The following is a 16,649-nucleotide window of genomic DNA, read 5'->3' as shown; positions in this document are numbered from 1 at the left end:
TTTAGAGCCTCATTCAGCCTTAAAAGTCTGGAATAAAAAATAAAATAAAATAAAAACTTGTAAGCCAGCCAGGTGGTGGTGGCACACAACTTTAAACCCAGCACTTGGAAGGCAGAGACAGGTGGCTCTCTGAGTTTGAGGCCAGCCTAATCTACAGAGTGAGTCTAAGACAGCCAAGGATACAACAGAGAATCTCTGCCTCAAAAAAACCAAAAAATTAAATAAACATCACTATAAAGAGCTCTCTAAGCCATGTGCCATATATATAAAATGGGTAGAGAGAGCGCAGGAGTTACTGCTTAAAATAAATCATTTCTCACTGCATTAAGGCCTTTCATAATTTAATTTTAAAAAATATATCAGGTATGTAGCAGAGAGGTCTTTAACCCAGCACTTGAGAGGCACAGGCAATCAGATCTATAAGAATTCAAGGCCTGCTAGGTCTACATAGCAAGCTCCAGGCTAGCCAGGGCTACATAATAAGAACCTATCTCAAAAAAAAGCAATAATAAACAAACAAATAAGCATTAGATAGATAGATAGATAGATAGATAGATAGATAGATAGATAGATAGATAGATGCTTGGAGCTGGAGAGATTAGAAGTGACTCATGAGTTACAAATGCTCACTGCTGTCCTAAGAGGACCAAAGTTCACTTCCGGGCACTAACATGTATATTCACATACATTCACATACACAAAAAGTAAACATTTCTTTAAAATGTTGGGTTTCAGACCTGAGACAAGCAGCTAAGGTGCCTTTTGAAGCAAGGCAGACCTGACCTCCAGGTTCTCCCAGCATCCTTCAGAGTCCCTACCTGCTGCAAGGTGTGGCTGGCATACCCCACCCTCTACCTGAGTGCTGCAGCCCAGCCTAACCCCCCTAGAGGCTCTTCACTATATTCCAGACATTTTGGTCCCCTCCTCTTCCTCTCTCTGTTTCTTCTCTCTCTCTCCCTCTCTCTCTCTTTCTTTCTCTCTGCTCTTCTCCTTCTCTCCCTCTCTCTACAAGCACACTTTTCTGTCTCCCCCCCTGCACGGCGGCTTCTCTGGCCTTGTCTTTAGGACTAGTAAGAACTTCGCACAATAAACCTGCACTTATATACTTTAACTTGTCTTGAATTAGCTCATTTTGCTGAAGAATAATAAGCAAGACAAGGTTGGTATTTGTCTCTAAACCCACGTTTGGGAAGGAGAGGCAGGAGACCCTTTTCTAGCCTAGCTTAGACCACAAAGCAAAAGCAAAAACCAAACTTTTGATATCCTGATCTTTTTTAAAAAAATTAGCCTTTTAATTTTTCTCATATACTCAATGAAATACAAAATTGTCTCTGTGGTTGGAGTTGTGTCTTAGAAAAATTGAAGGAATAAAACCAAGTTTCTGTAATACTTAACCACACCAATAAATAACCACAAGCTTGGTTCTGTTTGTTTCTTGGAGACAATGTTTTCCTTCATAGCCCAGACTGCCCTTCAACTTAGGGGCATTCTTATCCTTTGCACCTGCCTCTGAAGTGCCAGGACTTCAGGTGTACACAATCACACTCGATTCCTGTGTCTTTGAAGTAGCTAGCTATTCAGTATGGCACCTTCGTATTTTGCATTTGTCAACTTAAATTAACTGTTTTTACATTAGGTATTACTTAATTAAGAAAAGCTAACAATAGATATTCTTAAAGTGAAGGACAGCACAGGGGAGCAGCAATCCTAACTTTATGGAAGCGTCTTTGACTCTCATACAAATAAAACACAAATGGTGGTGCCACATGTAATACCTCAGACAAGTCCCCAGCTTTGCCTGGTAACCTAGGCAAAGCTGAAGCAGGACTGTTCCCAATCAAACTCCCCTTAGCTTCAACAACGTTAACCTTAAAAAGCTGTCAGTATGACCAAACCAACCAGGCTGACTTTCTCTACTTTTCCTTTTTGCTGACACCCAGAGGAACTGTTCCAGGACTCTGAGGGAGGCTGCAATTACTCCCCACACCTGAAATTCCAGTTCTTTCACATACTTCTCCACTTTCCAGTACCGGCACCCAGCTTACCTGGTGTCAGGTTACATTCAGGCAGCATTTATTGCACCTGAAAAGCCAACAGATCTCATACCAAGGCCTGTTTCTACCTGTGGTTTCAGGATTTCTTTCTAAACCTGTTCTGAAAACATGAAAATTTAAAACTAAAAGAGAATCAGTGAATGACAATCATATATTCAGTCATGAAAAAATACTTAATTCTTTTCTCCAAAAGGCTAAAAACTGTCATCATCAAAATATTAGCATATGCTGCATTTTGCAAATTAACCATCTATGGAAATTTCTTCTTCTGACCAGTACCCAAAACTTGAACTCTGACAAAAACATCTACCCAGCGGGCGCAAACATGCTAAAACATCCTTATCAGTAAAACCTGTTCAGGCAACTAAACATTTTTCTCTACAACAAACAAGAATTCACTTGCAGGAAATTTGTGTTTCATTTCTGTGGCTGTTTATTCCTCTGGTTAATATTTTCATTTTAGGAAAAACGGGCTCTAACACCATGGTTTTCCATCTGAGAGAATAGCTAGCTGGTTCCCATCACTTAGGCTTTGGCACTGACTGACTCAGTGTTTAACCTTCAGGGTCAGGTGCTGTTCCACAATAATGCCAACATTTGCCAACCGCAGACCAAACCCAGCGTACTTTTTGAGACCCTTTCTTTAAATCAGTTGGGGAGTGACTCAGTCAGTGATCTGAGTTCAGTCTCCAGAACCCACAGGTGTGGTGATGCCTGAATGTAATGCTGGTGCTGAGGAGACAGGGAGGAGGATCCTGGTGCCAGGCGGCCAGTCTCACCTAATTGAGTTCCAGGCCAATGAGAGACCCTGTCTTATGACTGGGGATCCTTATAACCATCCTCCTGACTAACGGGCATCTCAACTTCTAAACTCAGGGAAAATAAAGCACCAGCATTACCTAGACCACAAAGATGGGAGATGGGAAAGTAGAAGGCGTGGGCTTAGTAGTACAAGATACACACTTAAAACACTGAGTGTTTAAAGAGTGTGCATGTAACTATATTTTCCTATTTATAAAATTTAAAAACAAACTTCTTTGTAAATGATCTGAAGATTTGTGACATATGAGCTAAATGTTTACGGTTTTCATCTTTTAAAATAGAAGATCTCAAATTTCACATCATCTGAATCCACTTCAGCTACATTAATTAAAGCTCAGGTCCTTAAACTGTGGAGTCCAGTGACAGAGGTTTATAAACATTTTGCAATGGTACGAGGTTTCTTCTGTGTGTGTGTGTGTGTGTGTGTGTGTGTTGGAGACAAGGTTTCAGTGTGTAATCCATGCAGGCCTTGAACTCCAGAGTGCTGAGTTTAAAGGTGTGTACCACCACTACGGGAATAAAGATTCCTGGATACACAGTGACAAAAAATCTAATTCAAAATCAAATATGAAATGAAGTATACTGATGTGTTTCTCAAGGCACACATCCATGGGACCTCACTGCACACAACATGGTTATTTATGTTGCACTGTGCATGTCGCTACACTAGGAAATGCTGTGAGCACTGCCTGAAACCTCAGCTCAGACTCGAGATTACTATATGTTATGAACTACAATGTTTTTTATTATACATGTTTTCTGTTCTTATAGAAATGTAGTTTTAACTATGAAAACAAAGACTTTTAGTATTTTCCTACCAGCATCTTTGGTAATTAAGTATCAAATTAATGCATGTTGGGTTTGGTTGTTTGAGAATGTCTGATTTTTAAAAATAGCTCCTTGGGTTGATGAACTGAATGTCATTAAAAAACAAACAAACAAACAAACAAACAACAACAAAATTGCTCAGTGAGGTCAAGGACACTGCTCAGCAGGTAAAAAAACTTGCTATCAAATCTGTGACAACCTTTAATCCCGAAACTTACAGGTAGATAGAACCAACTCCTGCAAATTGTCCTCACACCTCCACACATAAGCCATGGCACACTCAAATGCACATGCATATACACACAAATAAAATGTTTTAATGTAAAAAAAAAAAAGTTTCAGTGAATTTTATCTTGTAATTGAGAAAGAATTTCCAACAATTTTGAAATAGCCCTAAACATACTTCAGTCATTTTTGTACCACGTATTTATATGAAGCAGCATTCACAGCTTTGTTAACTATAAAATCAAATGTCAATCAACTCTGAAAAATGTCAAAGATGTTTTACATTCCACAGCACCAAATATTCAGCCAAGTTTTAATTATTTTATATGAAAACAAACAATCCTCATTATTATATAAATATGTTTGACTTTTAATAGATGATAAATTATATGTATACAAAAGAATTGTTTTATTCCATATTTTATATTCAGTGTGTGTGTGTGTGTGTGTGTGTGTGTGTGTGTGTGTGGTTGGCATGTGTCATTCATTGTACCACATACACGACCACCACCAGCTTGGTTTTGCTTGTTTCTTGGAGACACTGTTTTCTTACATAGCCCAGGTTGCCCTTGAACTCAGTGTCCTTCTTGTCCTTTGCATATGTCTCTGAAGTGCAGTGAACAACTTTGCAGGAGTTGGTTCTCCACTTCACCATGTGGGTCCTGTGGAATGAACTCAGGCTGGTAAGCTTGGCAGCAAGCACCTCTATTCACTGAACCTTACAAAGCAATCCCATGATTTACCATCAGTAAATGTTTGCTTTGTACATCTGTTTTATGCGTGTACATAACCAGGGGTCAAAATCTCTCATCAGAAAAGCAGCCATATTCAGAAAAGTTCCAAGAAGCCCTAAAGTGCATCAATGACACTGGATGAGGTTTTCTCCGGTAGGAAATATACTTCTTTGATGTCGATTTAAAGGTAATTAACAGATCTCAAGAATGAGAGGCAACTCTACTATTGACAGTGAGGAACTCAAGAATATTTACTGAATTTACCTAAGCGCGGTACTATGGAAAATACAGAAGATCAATCATGCTTGGTCCTTGACCCATGAAGTTTACAGTATACTTCAGTAAATACGATGAAGACAGTTCAAGCCCAGAAGGCAGTATTTAATTGTTAGTAAGGCAGGCCTGTGATGCATCCTTTCAGCAAGTCCAGGGGTTTTCAAGTAGGTTCTAACAGCAGAGTGTGGTCCCTATGCTCAAAAAGCCCAATGCAAGTGCCACTAATCTGGGACTACTGTTCAAAAATGACAAGAATAGCTGTGTCAAGCATTGCACAGATGATGGCGACACTGACAGCTTCCATTCAATGAAGTGTAAGCTAGTCTCCTTCAACTCTTGGTTGATGGAATAGATACTCTCAACGAAGTGCTCAACCTCTGGCAAATAAAATAAACAAAACTCATTGACGAACTGTGTTTTTGCTCTCTGTCTAAGGATTAGAAGGGAAGAAACAGAGGAAATCCAGCACCAGAAAGGCAGAGGCACAAGGAGGCAAATACAAGGGCAGCTTCAACCACATAATGAGTTCCTGTCTCAAAAATAAAATAAGCCAGGTATGATGGCACAGTCCTACTATCCAAGCCTAGGCCAGCCTATGCTGCAGAGAGTTGAAAGCCATCCTAACTTGTATACTTAGACCTTATCTCAAATAAGAAAAGAAAAGAAAAGGAAAGGAAAGGAAAGGAAAAGGAAAAGGAAAAGGAAAAGGAAAAGGAAAAGGAAAAGGAAAAGGAAAAGGAAAGGAAAGGAAAGGAAAGAAAAGAAAAGAAAAGAAAAGAAAAGAAAAGAAAAGAAAAGAAAAGAAAAGAAAAGAAAAGAAAAGCTATGCAGGTGGTGTTGGCCTGTCATCCAAGGTATTCAGCAGCCTGGAAAGAAGATAGAGAGCTCAAGCTGGAATGACAAAGCGAGGTCAAGGCCAGAGTGATATTAGAAGTGATATTCATGGGGAAATGGTTATTTTGACCAAGTTGCATTCAGATTGGAGGCATTTTCTACTTTGTGGCTTTTTCTTACAAAGTTTTTTTCTTACAAACTATTCCATGTTGGGGGTTGGGGGGGCATGTGCATGTGTGCAGCTGTGCATGTGGAGGCTCTGTCACAGTCTGTCTGTTCCCTTGAAACAGGGTTTCTCATTGAACCAAGACCTACACTGGCAAGTGGAGATCCTTCTGTCTCCACCCCCACAGAGATGAGGTTACACGTGCACATGGACATAAAGGCCCAGCTGGGAACTGAAACTCAGATCTTCGTGCTCCTACAGCAAGCACTGCTAACCACTTGGCCATCTTTTACAGCAGGGTATCATGTAGACCAGGCTAGTCTCAGACTCTCTCTGAAGCAGGAGACTGGGCTTGAACTCTTGATCCTCCTGTCTCCCACATCCAAAGTGCTGGAATTACAGGCCTGCATCACTACATCCAGTATATAAGGTCCTGGGACCACAATCAGGGCCTCATACACGCTAGGCAAGAATTCTACCAACTAAGCTACAAGCCCAATTCTCCTGGATCTTTTAAAAGCAGTTTTCAAGCTAGGAATGGTGGCTGAGACAGGAGGATTCCAAGTGAGGCCAGACTAGGAAACACTGTGAGCTATATAGTGCGCCCGTGTTCTGATGCATGGACAAATAAAAGAATAAGTGAATGAGATATGACTTCTTAATTATCTCAATTTTAATTTTTCCCAACCTCCATCAAATTTCAAGTAAAAAAACTTAATAAGCAAACTTTAGTCACAGAAGCACATAAGACTTAGTGACAACAGGAAATACAAATGGACAAAAATATTATAAAATTATTCATTTATTCTGTGCAGAAATTGGGACCGTAAAGAACCAGACACACTGTCTACCAGTCTAAAGGGGCTCTGAGCTCAGAAATCTAATACAACTATACTGTACTCAGCCACAATTCTCGCTGGACCAATATATTACTACTTCTAAGTAACACAGAAATTAATATCATTAAGATACTTGATTTTCACAAATGTAAGGCCCAAACAGATAATGTTGAGTTATTCAATAAAGAAAGATGATATCCATGACAGATTCAAATTTCTTCACTACTTAATACAGCTTGCTATTACCAGCATGCCTAGGGACACAGCTCAGCGAAGGATGGTTTGGATCCACATATCCCAGAAAAAAACAAAAGAGAAGGAAGCAAAGAGAAGAAAGGCAGAAGAAAGCAAGCACTCACTTTAATTATTTTTCACAAAGAAACCATAAGAGCAACTTGCAAAGAAGACACATGTTGGTTCCAGAATGGAGGTATTAGGTGTGTATATATGCACCTATGCTTGTATTTATGTACAACCTAGGTACAAAAACAAAACAATACAAAAACAAAAGCAATTGAATCATGACCTTTGTTCTTTAAGTGGTTTGGTTCCTAAGAAAAACTGGTATCTGATAACTAAATGTAAATAAATCTATCAACCAAATGATGGGGAGGGGAGGGGAAAGGATTAAATATTTGTGAGGTGGAGAACGTGATACCAAGTGGCATGGGAGCTATCTCATTAGTGACAGCCCCCATCTGATCTTCCTGAGTTCACAAACTGTGAGGAAGGAGGAGCAAAGGTGACACCGACATTTAAATCTAAAAACCAGGTAGGGCAGCCTAGTAGAAAACAAACTTTTCCACCGTGGAAATGAAACTGTCTCACCTCCTCAGCTATCTTCAGCACTTTGTGTGAGTGTAGATAGATTTTCCACATTCAACACACGGTAGAAGCCAAGAAAATATTAAAAGGCATACAGACGAAAATACAGCCATCTACTCTGCCATCCTAAGACCACAAAACACATTGGGTTTTTTATTTCATTTTCTTTTTTTTTTAATATTTCCTTCCATTGTTTAAAATACTTGACAAGGTTGGTCTTGGTGAATACTAAAGGTGAATACCTTTATTCTACAGGGGCAAGTGGACTTCTGTGAGTTTGAAGCCAGTCTGGTCTACACAGTGAGTTCCAGGAGAGACACAGCTATATAACAGAGACCCTGTTTCAAAACATTAAATTAAAGAAATAAATGCACTGCAAATGATGGCGCTGTGGTGCAGGGCTTCTAGCGCAGTGGTAAGGAACATGCCATGCTAGCCCTGGCTTTAGTTCCCAGCTCCAAAACTAAAAAAAAGCTTGCCTCCTAGTCACACCAAGAGTGACTGCTAGCCAACCTGTACACCTCACACGCATGTGCATACGCATGAACTTATATGCACGCATACACAAAGTGAACAGTTCCTGAGGAGAACCACCTCTGCTCCTAACGAGTGCCACCCAAGGTTGGCCCCTGGCATCCGCATGCATGCATGCATGCACACACACACACACACACACACACACACACACACTCATACTAAGATACACTTGAGTTTATTGTGGTAATACATGCCTATAATCCCAGCACTGAGGAGGCTAAGTCAAGAGGATCACAAGTTCAATGACAGTGTAAGTACATATGGACATTCTCAAAGAGCAAAACAAAATCACAAAAGAAAACACCTTTTAAACGTGTAAAACTTGTATTTTCTTATTAAGTCCCATAGCTAATCTCAAATCGCTACCACATATCCATACAAACCATGTAACACCAAGAAGTCGACCATACCCCTGAAATCAACAAGTATGAACATTTAATGAAACAAGCTTTCTGCTTAACTGGACTCCCTGACGGGAAATTAAAGCAGCAACTGCACATCTGTGTCTCTGTTCCTCTCTTCGTGGTTTAACTGACAGGAAGCAGAGAGAAAGATAGGGCATACAAATGTCAAGTATTTCCTGCCTCCTCTGCCGCATCTTATTGTATAAATAGTTCAATTGCCTGTGTGAAAATATAGTGAGGCATGATATCAGAAACACAGAAATGAAGAGAGACATTAAAAGTATTTTGTTGTTGAGATCTAAGATTCAGTATGCTCACAAAAGAACAATGTTCAAGTCCTTTGAAGTATTCCTAGGAATGAACAGCAAAGATTTGACAAAACACTGTTGCTATGCATGGTGGCACAGGCCTGTGATCCCAGCCACTCCAGAGCCTGACATGGGGAGACTGCTATAGAGCAAGATAAGAAAACTCAGCCAATTTAGTAAAACCCTAGTCTCAAAGAAAAAAAGAAAAAACACAAAGAGGGCTGGAGCTATAAACAGTAAAGTACTTGTCTAGCATGCAAAAGGCCCTGAGCACAAGAGGTAGAAGAACAAAAAAACAAAACAAAACAAACAAAAACCCCACACATGTATAAAATAGTAGAACATGCCCTCAAACTATTATACCTGTTTTAAGAGTTTGCCTTTTTTAAGAGTAACATTTGGTATCCTCCCCAACCTTAGCTTTACATTTCAAAGCAAATAGGAGAGGCAGAGGCAGCTGGCCTCTGAATTTGAGGCCAGCTGATCTACATAAAGCATTCTAGGCCAGCCAGAGCTACACAATGAGCATCTTTAAACAAATAAGTAGGTAAGCATGTAGCTCAGTGGTACAGCGAGTGGCTGAGCACATCAAAAGAGATACCACCGCGTCCCCCCCCACACACACACAAAAAAAAGACTCAATAACACAGAACTAATTAATTTGCCAGTTTGATCTTCAGGGTTGGGTTGTTTGTTCTGTGATAGGTTCTCATAAAATCCAGACTGTTCTTCAACTCGCTATGTAACTGAAGGATGACCTTGAACTTGAGATCCTCTAGTCTTCATCTTCAGACATGATGTATATTACATAGGAACTTTATCAACTAAACTAAGCCCAAATTGTTGGTTATTTTTATATAGCCTTTTGGATTACTCTTTGTCCCCAACCCCCAACAAACTACCTCTACTTTCTCTTATGTCTAAAACTTGGTTCAAATAATTTATTTATATGTCTACCATAAATAGGTACTCAATTGCTCATCATGCCTTCCAATCTGATAACCTTTATAAATGATCACAACATTACTCACGCCTCTTATATTCTAAATAAAAATGGGTAAGCAGAGTGAAGCCATCTTCTCTACTAATAGTGCTCAATTCTTACCTAGCTATAAATGTAATCTACCCCAGCTATAATTTTATCAGGCTTTAGCCCCTATCAGGCTTTAGAAAGTGCTATTCTCAGTCAAAAATAACATTGTCCAAAATAACACTGTTCATATCACATAAGCCCATGTGGGCATCCTGTGGCTCTTTTTCCTACACAGAATTTTCTTATGCACTTACTATTTGGGTTTAAGTAAGGCTCTATGTTCCTAAAGTACAAAATCTTACATGACAGCTTGAATATAAAGTTTCATTTTTGCCTAATATTTTCAAATGAAAGGCTATATTAACAATTATTAGAACTTTAATGTTAATTAATTCTAATTAATATTTCCAATTTAAACCTAAAATATTGGGCTGGAAGCACAGCTTAGTACTATACCATTTACTTAGCTTATGTAAGGCTCAGAGGTGTGGGATGGAGTCAGGGAGAAGGAGAGGGAAAAGGAGAGAGGGAAGGAGACTGTAAGAGCTAAGGATGTAGCTCAGTGATGGAGTAACTTGCCTACAATGTTTAAGGCTCTAGGATTGATTCCCAATCAATACAAATAAATAATAAATAAGTATAATCATATATATATTCTTCCAACATTTTCTGACAAGCTTAAGAAAAAAATTAAATAAATACAATGCATACATAATCTCGAAGCATCAAATATTCTGCTTAGAAACAGCCAAATTATAATTCCCAGCTTTCATTACAACACAGATATTTCAGATGCACAAAAGGGCTCTACTTTATGCAGAATAAAGATACAATACACTTCCTATGGAGGTTTTAACAGAAGCACTAGAGTCTAAATGCAACCTTCTCAAAATACTTCTTTAATTCAAACTGAAACTCTTTTTTTCTTGTGTTAAGCACTGAAGCAGACCACCTGCACTGTAGGCGCGCAGTCTACCATAGAGCTGTACCCCTGGCCTCTCCAGTCTGAAACTCTATACAGCAACTCAAAGCTCTTCAACACAATAAGGAAGTGTCAACCGGCCATGATGGTGCTTGCCTGTAATCCCAGGACTGGGAACCCAAGAGGCTGGACAATTCAAGGCCAGTCCGGTCTAACGAGGGAGATCCTGTCTCAAATGTGAGAGAGAGAAACAAAAGTAGGGAGGAGGCTTGGGAGATGACTCAAAGGCTGAGAGCACTCCTGCTCCTCCAGAAGACTGAGCTCTGTTCTCAGCACCCACATTAGGTGTCTTACAGCCACCAGTAACCAGCTCCAGAGGTATGGGACACCTCTTTTTATAAAGAGGAGAAAGAATTTTAAGAGCAAGAAAAACTTAAAATGTAATGAGAACTGAATCTATTAGAAAATAATTTAAAGGCACATTTCACCTATTGCTACAAAACACATAAAAATGACTGCTGACTCCTTGGCTGTGAAAATTAAAGCTACTGTACAAGAGCCCCTTCCCAGTAAAGAGGCAGCAGCTTCCTTTGGCCTGGAAGCTTCCCTTGTCTCAAGGCAAAGGCTTGAGTGAGACAGGCACACAGACCTCGATCCAATACTTTCACTTTCTTTGAGAAAGGCTAATTTCTTCATCGGGTCCCCAAAATGCAAGAATAACCCATTAAGTCATCTCTGGCATAGTTTAATTAAATTTCTGCCACATAATTTTATGGATATTGCACCATCCCTAATTTCTGAACAATTGGGTCATTTCCAATGTTGCAGGTTGGCAGTGATTCTAAAAACGTAGTTCTCTAAGCCGGTTCAGTGGCACACGCTTGTAATCCCAGCACTCAGGGAGGCAAAGTCAGGCAGATCTCTGAGTTCAAGGCCAGCCCAGCCTACAAACTGAGTCCAGGACAGCCAAGGTTACATAGAGAAACCCTGTCATGAAAAACCAAAAAAAAAAAAAAAAAAGGAGTTCTCAGACCCACAAGGGACCTGGAAACTTTTTCAGCACTTCGTAGCTCAAAGTGCTCCTCATTATGTAACCTGAGTGTCAGTCAGATCTTCTCCAGTCACTGTCTTGAGTGTTGGTGCAGGGACAGACAGCTGGAGCTTGCCTGCCTTGGCATATGGCAAGGCTACACAGACAAACCGGCCTACTTGTATTTTTACCAACTAGCACTGACAGTTTAAACATGTTCATTATTTTATGTGTGATGGGTGCTTTTGTTTGCATGTATGTCTATGTACGACATGTTTGCCTGGTGCCAGCGGGATCCAGAGGGAGTCAAATCTCTTAGAGCTGCATTAGAAATAGTTGTGAGCTGCCAAGTGGGTGCTGGGAATAAGATCCAAGTACTTTGGAAGAGCAGCCACCTCTCCAGTCCCAGCACTGACACTGCTTAAAGGCAACTTCACTTAATGTCCTTGATGAGCATTAAAAGCTTATTTATTTTCTTCAATTATCTATTCCCTCAGTCTTTGAAAAGTCTGCACACATCTCAATAAGAAGAGTTACGTTATTGAAAGTGCATAAAAGAATATTTCCAAAGTACAAGTAAGCTAGTGTCATTAACAAAAGCCAGTAAATACGCTGGTAGAGAAAGAGAAGGCAAAGATATGCAGTAGGGAGATTAACTTCATTAAGTTGAATGAAATAAGCAAATCACTACAGAAAAAGTGTGATTCTATTTACCTAAAGTTCAAAGGTATAAAACTATAAAAAAGATTATCCCAAAAGTCAGAAGAGTCAATTAAAAGGGAAGAGATATAGCTAATAGACATACTATACTTGCTAACAGGTTAATGTGAATGGGCAAAAGTTGCTCGCTTTGTGCACTTTGCCATATGCATATTGAATATTAAAAATGAGTGGCCTAATTATAATTCACCTCTGTTAAGTGTTTTGATACCCAAAAATGCTCATAGACATACTAAAAAGATACACCTTTTTAGAGTTTTACTTTAAAATGCTACATTTTTATTCTAAACCCAGAAAATAGCTACCTTTAATTACATTTAAACTGTACCAACCAGCTTTGCACAAATATGATTACTTTGTGACTAAGCATCCAGAATATAGTTGATGCATCATGTAAAGCTACCTTTCTATCTTGAAAATTTCAAATTTACAGTACATAAGATTATATATACCAAGAACACACAAAGTTAAAAAAAAATATGGGTGTGGAGGAGGTTGAGATACTCTACAGAGCCCTGACTATCCTAGAACTCGCTTTGTGTCTCCACTTGGCCAAAAAAAAAAAAAAAAAAACCAAACCCGAAAAAAGAAAAAAATGAAACTATGGCCCTTGTCAGTAATTAAGGAAGTAGAGTGCCAGGAGGGTCAAGAGTTCAAGGTCATCTGATTCTCTACTACCTAGTGAGTTCAAGACCAATCTGTCACCAGTGTCAGCACCTACTTAAGCCATAAATGAGGCAGTTGAACCCTCTCCAATCAGTAATACTAAATTTTAATTCTTATGGCTCAATTTAAACTTCCCTTCAACCTTTTGGAAAGAGAGCAGCAGGGATAAGTACATAATTAGGCTCCCAGGCCTCCCTGGACCCTCCCTCTCTGCCATTCTCCTTAAGCCCTACTTTTTAATCATAGTACAACAGTGGCAACCAAGCAAGGTAGCACATGCCTGCAATCCCAGCCCTTGAAAGTGGAGGCAGACTAGAGTTCAAGACCAGCAGCCTAGCAAGACCCTATCTCAAAACACCCATGAAAAGAAACAGATACATGACCAACGTCTACTTTATTTCAAATGCAGCAACTTCTCAATATAAAGAAATCAAATTCTTCTGTTTAGTAAACATGCTCTTAGTTTGCTTGCTTGTGTCCTCCTTGATTTTTCTCTTATGGATCACTAATCTTAAAAAGAAAAAAAAAGTAAGAAGATGTCATTTTTTTTTTCAGTCCAAACTTAAGCAAATACAGCCTTTGCTTAGTCAAAAGCCAACCAAACCTGCAATATGCAAACAAGGATGAGGAAGGGTTCACAGCTGAACTGGCATAAATGTCTGCGTTTCTTACCTTCCTTATAAGACCACAACACTGAAATCTACTAATACCAAGAAATTTCAAAAGAGCAAGAAGTAACACCACCCTTTTTGCCTTCCCTTTCCAATCTACCAGGACTCATGCACTCAGAAAGCTAGAGCCAGTTCTCCCCAAACTAGCCAGAAACCATTCTGGTCAACAATAAATGATAGCAAACTTCATTTCAAAAACTTCTTCCTAATCATTATATACTCAGAGTTTCCTTTTACCCAAATGTCGGGTTCACAAGTGTTTCAGAAGTAAAACACTGCTGTACAGTGAACATATACTTGCCAACCAAATATAACAGCTTCAGTGACGACAAATAATTCAGGAAAAGACTGAGCTACCTCCTCGTAACAAAAGGTTTTTAGCTACTTCTTTAATTTAAAAAAAAAAAAAAACATCAAAAGTTGACACTAATAATAAGAGGAAGGCCAGCACTTTACTGTCCTTCACACAAACTGAAGTAGCACACAATTCCTTCTGAAGCAGTTTCACTTGGAAAGTGGATCTCCTCAGCAGGCTTCTGTGACCCAGAAGGCTTCGCTTCCCTGGAACACTGAATGAATTAGTCCAGACCTGCTTCCCCTGACCATAGAGCTCTTGTTCACTTTAGACAGCCTCCATTTAGTTTTTAAGCCTCTCTTTGCTCTTCAAAGTAAAATATCTTGCATAATTTATTAACTTTAAAAAAATAACAACAAAGCATAGACTGGTCTGTGAGCAATACTTATGACTAAATTGACCCAAGATTTCAGCCTTAATTAAAATGTTGTAACAAAGCCATTGTTTCTGAATTTTTTTTCCAACATCCGAATCTCATGAGTAATGCAATTTAATAAAGAGTCACTCTCAGCCAGCCCCACAAAAACAGTTAGGTTTATTTTAATTAAAACTTGGTCAAGTTTGCTTTGCGGGGGTGGGGGGCTCTCCTTATCTGAAGTTAGGAGAGGAAAAAATACCAAGCACATAAATATACAAAATGCGTTAGGGGTTAGAGCTAGGACTTTTCAGCGTTTGAATGCTTTGTTGCCTGTGGCTGTGAAGGGCAATCGGGCATGTGACTCACTACATGTATTTTACCAGAGTTAAAGAATACATTCGGCTACATTCTGTCACAGGTAAGAACCACGTCCATTTATCAGCCCCAAAATAGCCAGAAGCAAACACACAAAATCACAAGTTACCTTTAAACTTTGTCTTCAGGTTTCGTCCTCTGGGCTTGAAACTAAAAAGCAACCGGGCGAGTTTTGTGCTGTTAAAATGGCTCCTGTAGATTGGGGAAGTGGTGTCTGCTTCAGCTTATGACTCACACATGAAACTAAGTGTTTCTAAGGGAGGCACGCCCATGTTGCTGTGGACCCAATTATTCTGCTAGGTCAAACATGCAAATGCACAGGTAAAAGGAAGGAGGCATAGGACAGGAGAGAGACAGGAGCAAGATCTACCCCGTTTAAACTCTCACTAACTCATGCTAATTGCCATATTTTAAAATTAACAGTATAAAATAGACAAGCTACAAGAAAGTAAAATTAACACATCAAATAAATACAACTATAAAAGAAAAAAAGTGAGAGGAGATGAAAGAGAGAATAAACTGTCTCTTACCACAGCAATTGACAGGTGCGTCTAACCTAGCTACTCATTAACCCCTATATGAAGGGATATATGGCTATGTAATCTGGAAAAGCTAGCAAACTGTAATAGCAGATACAGACTTACAGGTTCTCTAAACAGATAAAATTCACTAGGAAACCCAAAGTTCAGTGGAAAAATAAGTGTCAATTAATGTGGCTAAAAGAACTTTTAAAGATTCATGCTTTAAAGTCCAACACAGCAAAACAATTCTAAGTAGAATTGAAAGGTTGATAAATACTCCCCTTTTAAAAGTTACCAAGGCAATCATAGTTCACAACACTTTCATTTTCAAGGGGGAACCACAGCTCTGCCGGTGGAACAAAACTATCTGCATGTATCACGAGCCTGCAGTGCCAGGCTCCCTTCACCAACACTGCGGCACTGAACACAGGCTAATCCAAAGGGTGAACCACGACAGCAATGCCCTCCAGATCACCGTCTACAAGGCACTCAAGCCACCAAAACATTACCACAACTGTTTACCCTGGCCCCTCCGTGAGCAGATTTTAATTTATTTGACAAAACTAATGAATCATGGCTATTTATTCTATTTCACTGAAGAGTTCCTTTTTACTAAAATAATCTCTGGGGCTCAGTAAATTAATTTTCAACAATGCAAAAAAAAAAAAGAATAAATTGATTTTGACTGTCAAATGTCCTGTTTAGCTCACTTAACGTAGAATAAATATTCAGCACCCACACACCAAGGAACAAGCTTCACCGACAGGCAATGGAAGTCCACTGATTACCAGCAAGCTCACCAACTCATTTTCCACAGCTGAATTTTTTATAAGCTAATTAAAAAAGAAATTATAAAAATAAAAAGTAAAAGGATGACCTAAAAATAAACAAATGGCAACTGATTTTTAAAATTACAAACAAACAAACAAAAAACCAAGTTGGAGCAGGGGGCTGGGAAGACAGCTGTTAGTGGAGTACTAGCAAGCATGAAAGCTTGAATGTGGTAGCCATCACAGTGTGACCACTTGGGCCAGGGTTAGGATGTAGTCAAGTGCTTGCCTGACAAGAATAATGTCTGGATTTCGATGCCCGGTAAAGCAAAAGAGGAAGAACAGGAGGAGTTGTGGAGCTCGCTCGCCAGCTAGC

At 39.3% G+C, this 16,649-nt stretch overlaps 1 protein-coding gene across 6 annotated transcripts in view; it reads right to left on the bottom strand.

The window, feature by feature from the left end:
- Elf1 (E74 like ETS transcription factor 1) overlaps window positions 1-15,312 on the bottom strand; it is a 60,421-nt gene extending 45,109 nt beyond the window's left edge. For 2 of the 6 annotated variants that reach the window (XR_009594275.1, XM_021642799.2), the window contains exon 1: window positions 15,092-15,277. The gene's annotated coding sequence lies outside the window, so the exon portion shown is untranslated. Of the gene's footprint in view, window positions 1-15,091 lie in introns of all 6 variants that reach the window. The other 4 variants (XM_060391489.1, XM_021642804.2, XM_060391488.1 and 1 more) reach the window with 4 other exon arrangements.
- Between the last annotated feature and the right edge of the window lie 1,337 nt (window positions 15,313-16,649).

This window comes from Meriones unguiculatus, chromosome 9 (genome assembly GCF_030254825.1).
Source record: "Meriones unguiculatus strain TT.TT164.6M chromosome 9, Bangor_MerUng_6.1, whole genome shotgun sequence".
NCBI lineage: Eukaryota > Metazoa > Chordata > Mammalia > Rodentia > Muridae > Meriones > Meriones unguiculatus.
Note: the sequence above shows the minus strand (reverse complement) of the source record. Positions and strands in the feature narration are given on the sequence as shown.